A 6,379-nucleotide genomic window follows, 5' to 3' on the forward strand; every position below is an offset into this window, starting at 1 on the left:
GGTAGAGTTCTTGAGGTGCTCAGTCCTTAAAAAGGCATTTTTGGTATTGTGATCCTTAGTTATTCCTTAGATAGGGTCACTAAATTGCAGTATCCACCCCAACGCGCAAAACGACAGAGATATGGTCTATTAAAACTGCTAAACGTAAGCTCAGTTTTCGTGACCTTCACGATTTAAAGCTTTTGGCAATAGTTTTTAAGGGTTTAATTCATCATTGTTGTAAGACGTTCGAGACAAAGGTCAATCGAATGAATCACAGCATTTGTTAAATTATGACCGAAGAAGCGATTTCGCACATGTTGTAGGAATTTTCCATCGTCAAATTCGGCGAATCCGTGTCGAATTCATGTCATTTGTCTGCATAAAAGTATAAATTGCTTTTAAGCAAGGGCTATGTACCTTGAAAGAATGTCCATTATGGGAAGGTCGAGTCAAATCCGCTAAGCTCCGCGGAAGGGTATCATGGCTTTGTATTAAAGTCATAGCTATTACACGACTGATATACACTCATGTGTAAAGCTTCAAATAATAGACATGACTAAAGTAGTTAAACAAACAGTGAAGTCAATTACTTAAAAAAAAACACTTCAGTGCTTTGAGAGGAAACGAAGGGTTGCCTTCGCTTAGGAATTGCTCACACGGCAGTACTAAGCTAGGGGTGTGGGCATCTGTAGAAGAGGGCCAGCACAACGCGGGAGCTGACTTGCAACTAGATAATAACAAGACGCTTACAAGGGCGTATCCGTGGAATGCGCAAGCAGTTAACACAATTGTCCAGTTACAGTGAACAGTTTAATACTGTGTCAATCATGGCGGGCGGAAAGATTCTACAATAACTGTTTGCCTTCATCTAGGTAACGGAAGTGCGTCACGGTGGCCGAGTGGTCTAACGCGCCCACAGAAAATCGTGAAGGATGGGAAAAGGTATATGTGTTCTAATCACGGCAGGGAAGTTTGGAAACACTAAAGGGTACAAAAGTGAAGTCACCCGATCGGAGCTTAACTCAATATCCGTGGGGTATGCACATTTGTGACTACCAACAGAAACGTGGTATATACCTTCGGCATTCCACGTAATCAACTTTATGTAAGTGTCAGAAGTTTCTTTTGAAATAAGGATCTAAAAGAAAACTGCCTTTCTGTCTGGGAAGCCCTTTGCAAGAATTAACATACCTCTCGAGGTAATATGCAATTCTAAGTTGATTTCTGCCCGTGAGTGGAGTATAGAGACTGGAGAAGGTGGAATGCTTCATTCGTTTTCTTTTAGTGACAGATGCAATATTCGAGGGAGGTCACATGATATGGGTAATTAAAACGGCGAATCGTACTCGGACATGGCGATATTTAGTGAATATTATTGTTGAATGATCCCTGAACCAAAGTCAAGGGGATCGTGCCTGAGTCGAATAGTATTTGTTTTAGTATAATTTATCAGGTAATAATGGCAACTATCCAAACCCGCTTTCAAAGCGGAAAATTTGCTGATTTTCATTTTCATGTAAAGACTGTTCTCTTTTCGAATTCTCCTCACGAAAACGCAAAACCAGGACAAGCACTTATTCATTTCGTTTACTTGCATGCTTCGAATCAGTGTGTCGTAAATTTCGTTTTGCTGTTGAAAGCACTCTGTAGAGTAAAGAATTTGCAACAATGGTACCAATTTTGAAGGCTCGTATCGAGATAAACAGCTAGTTTCCATAAGAATTTAACAAGTTTATTCGGTTTGTCAGCAAAAAGTGATTTCTTACCTTTGAAAATATTACGCCAAACTTAATGGCATACTTTTTTGCTCATCGGAATTGAATTTTATTCATTTCTGATTGTTATCCGCCTCTTCCTCTATAACGTTGACTTTAAGATTGTACAAGACGGTAGACTGGGACGGTTAGATGAGTGTCATGTCACGCAAAATCCCCGTGACATTTCACCGTCGTGCTTCTAGGACGGTATGTTTTCGCCGGGTTTCTCGTCGTGGAATCTACGGTGAAAACGGTAGGAATTCATCCATACTTATTCGCACTATTTTAGTTTTTTCCTTTATTATGCATTGAAAACTGATCACCCAATGGGTTAAATGTGCATTTGGTTGTGTTTGTCTTGATTTATCCATCGCTGAAATGAAAAAATCTAGCGAACATTCTGACATCCTTCAAAGATATCACTCGGCCACATCGCGGCTCAAACCAAAATTTGCTTGTTCTCAATGTAGCGTTATCCATAATCCACCATGACACAGGAGGAAAGCAGAAAAGAAAGGTAATGGAGATAATTGTAGCCGCATTTCTTGTTTATGAACCAATTCCCCTTAGCGGGTTTTCACTCGCTAGAATCCAAGGAATCTCAACAAAATGGTTCAAATTCCCAGTAAGGATAAAGAGGATTCACTGATTCGTATTCATGGCATAAAATAAGAAATCCCTCCTCGCTAATTGAACCTTCTGCAAAAGAAATTACAAGAGAATTTCTCTCCTCTTCAAAAGACATGTTTATTCCAACGTCCTACGGTCGTGTCGGCCGAATCTTAAGTTAAAAAATTTCGCGCCTTTCTACCGTACTCGTCCAAAGTCTCCGGTATACGCATCCAACCGTCCCAGCCTACCGTTGTCCACTATCTTAAAGTCCCTAAATTGAGGAAACGGGGAACAGCCATTTCAAATGTAGCGCCCATTTTTTAATCAGCTGCGCAATTATACTAATATGGGATGATGATTGATTAGTATTTTTTACCTAAGTAATAATAATAATAATAATAATAATAATAATAATAATAATAATAATAATAACTTTTATTATAATCTTGTTTTTGGGTTTTTAATATTATTTGAGATTCGCTATATTTTACGAATTATTTTAGGCTATGGTAATGACAAGCTACGCGATTGCGCCTTGTCAATATCTTATTTAAGGAGGCATCCTTACGTTTTACTGCCTTAATAATAATAATAACGACAACAATATTTAACTATAGAAAATTGCGACAAAATATTTTTTGAAGACATTTTAAGATTAAATGGTTTGCTAAAAACGACGATAAATACTAATAAGAACATCGGGTGATCAAACGTAAGAAGAAGAAAAAAGAAAAATCAAACAAAAAGTTGAGCACTTCTGGAATCCGCCTGGATATTTAAGTTAGTCTTTTGACGGCGCCTTCTATTGTTACTGAGCATATACGGTCTCCGCATCTCGAGATACTTGGGTTTCCTATGTGTGGTGCTTACTATATAATACAGATTTATTTTTGTGCGGTTTAAAACCATGCGGAAAAAGCAGAACTTAGCAAGTGCTCTTGGTATCCAAAAAGAAAATCGGGGGTAACTTTTGAATTAGTATGCACCTTCCTTAAAGTGCTCCACCTGAGCGTTTGCCCTCGGTAGTGGAAAAGCTCGGGTGCACACAGGGACAGGGAAAAACTCTGACCCTGGGGAAATTGAACCGACAGCCTCCGGACATCATCACGATGGACTGAGCTGCAAGATCATTTCACGACAATGGTCATATGCAAGAGCAGGGTGCGTTTTTTTCCCAAACGTTGGCCGTGTAACCGTGAAGCGATCGTTTTTCAACAGACATTTTTATCACATTATATTTTTACTTCAGTAAATTGCTATGTTTATCACCTTGTAATCCATCTCAGCGTTAGAAAATAGATGCCATACATGTAGATGTCTGTTCAGTAATAGATTAGGAACCTCAATCACGCGCAACGTATTTGAGACGTGGACGACAACCGGAAATGAGCTGTTTTCCCTTCCACCTTGTCTTCACACAACCACATTTATATTGCTAAGTATCTTTTCTCCATTAGAGATGGTTAGGAAAAAAAATCTAGGAGACACCACTGTCCTGGCACGCGAAAAGTTATCTTCCGGTTGCCGTCTGCGCCTCAAAAACGCGCTTGCTTAAGCTCCCAAATAGATCACAGAAGACGTCAAAAGCTGAGTGTGTCAATAATGTTGTTACCGCATTTTAACATCTTCTGTGATCTATTCCTACTATATCATAAAGAATTAAAAGTTTTTATGATGTCGTCAACTGTGCGTCTGTCCTCTATTAGATCATTAGCAAGTTTATTGATAGATAGTTTATTGAAGCTTTAAAATTACAGCCCTAGAACTAAATTAGATAAAACTTTAACAAACAAATTCCAAAATAAGACTAGACTGAAAAGTCATCCATGAAAAACATCAGATAAAAAAGTCTACAACAACTGTAGTAAAAGTTATTCTTTATTCTTTAGTCATGCAAATAGGAACTTGATATCTCCCTCTTGTTCTTAGATTAAAAGTACCTTTGTTTGTGGGTTCTGGTAAAAAATCTGTATAATTTGAGACCAGGAGTGTTACTGATGTCCTGATGGGCCCACACAAGTATAGAAAAACACACTTAGCAGGTTTGGAGAGGATTAGATCATCGTTGCACTTGCGACTGAGCTACGAGGTCAAACGGGAGCAGACCGTGAATATAACGGTGCCTACTATTGTTATTGCGCATACGTTCTGCGCATCTCCAGATACTCGGATATTTTTGCGCGGTTTAAAACTATGCGGAGAAAGTAGAACTTAGCAAGTGATCTTTTTGGTATCCAAAAAGAAAATTGGGGGTAACCACGCATTTTACAGAGATAATTAAGCTTCAATTTGGAAAAGAACGCCTATTAATTCAAAGATATTCTTGCATAGTTTATGAATACGCAGGAAAAAGAAAACTTAACGAGTGTTATTGAAATCCAAAAAGATAATTTGTGGGGTAACCACGCATTTTTCAAGTAAGATAATATTAGTCAACAATATTGTAAAAATCTTTAAAATACAAATCAATCTATGCTACTCTTTTCCAAATTGAAGCTTAATTATCTCTGAAAATTGCGTGGCTACCCCCAATTTTCTTTTTGGATACCTAGAGCACGTTATTAGAAAGCATCACCCATAGGAAACCAGAGTGTCTCGAAATGCGCTGAACGTATGCGTAATAAAAATAGTAAGCACCGTCCGTAATTTCCCTCGTTACCAGGGTTAACGCTCAAATGGGTTACTTGAGAATAAAGATAGAACTTAAAGTCACACTCGGATAGATATTTCGGTTGCTACACAGCCAACGTTTGAAAAAAAAAAGGAAGAGAAAAAATAATATCTGAGTAGAGAAGAAAACTTATACAGTCAACTCATTGAGTACGCAAATGTTATCACAACTGCCCTACCCTCTTACTGAAATTCAATCTTACTGCCACAACTATTCACTGAAGTGGAGGTGGCTTGTGGTGGATATTAACTCTTTTATTCCTGCAATTATTACAATATTTCGGGCGCAACTCTCGAGTCAGTTGCTCGAAGGTGAAGGATATTGGGATTTTGAGTAGCCAATCAGAGCTTGCGTTTAACGTCATCCACTGTTTTACAATATTCTAAAGACGGATATATAAATGAACTGAATTTATCCTCATAAATGATCATTTTACAAGGGATATTTAGATCAATGTAAGTCAAAATAAGTGAAAATCATCAAACCACGGTACCTATACAAGGACAGTTACAAACAAGGTCTCCACCCAAAATAACGTCTTAAAAACAAAGGTAACAAAACAAATGCTGGTGGCATCGTGTTTAGAGCGGTTTTCAAATGAGTGTCGTAAAACCAAAACCAAAGTAATTACTTTGGCCAATCAAAAAGGACGGAGACAATTCAGTAAACCAATCAAAACTCGAAGTAATTACACGTAGCCGACATAAAGCGCGGGAAAATGTTCACGCGCGAGCCACGATTGGTTTTAGTTTCACTTCTGATTGGTTGAAAAAGTGGCGCGAGAACTTTGAACCAATCACTGAGTGAAGAAATGCAAAACCAAAGTAATTTGCTAATTACTTTCGACACTCAATTGAAAACCACTCTAATATTCTAAAAGCATAATTAATATTCTTATTCACCGAGCTTCGAGGCTCGGTAAATATCCACAACCTTTACCGACACTGAGGTGAATAATTGTTTTAGTGTATACCACTCGAGTTGAACAAAAAGGGAACCTAAAAAATACTTTGTTTTGTAAAATGTGGTCGGCAATTTCAAATTTCGCACGCAGGCTAGAGGTGAATCATCTCCGAGTTAACCAATCAGGGCGCGCAGAAAGCACTATTCACTCGTGTGGTATACATTTGTGTGAGAAATTTACAAGACGCTCTATTCAATGCGACGTGGACACGAGGCGCTTTAAAGAAGTTGTGGAGTACTTTTGTTATAGCGCAAGTGGAAACCGTTACGATTTTCTTATCATTGAAATAACTAGTAGGTCTCACGCTGTTTTCCCCATTACTGATAGAGTAACAGCGTACAAGATCCGAAATTATGTAGACGTCCTACTGTATCCAAACGGTGTGTGGGTGCT

Source organism: Montipora foliosa, chromosome 4 (assembly GCF_036669935.1).
Source record: "Montipora foliosa isolate CH-2021 chromosome 4, ASM3666993v2, whole genome shotgun sequence".
NCBI lineage: Eukaryota > Metazoa > Cnidaria > Anthozoa > Scleractinia > Acroporidae > Montipora > Montipora foliosa.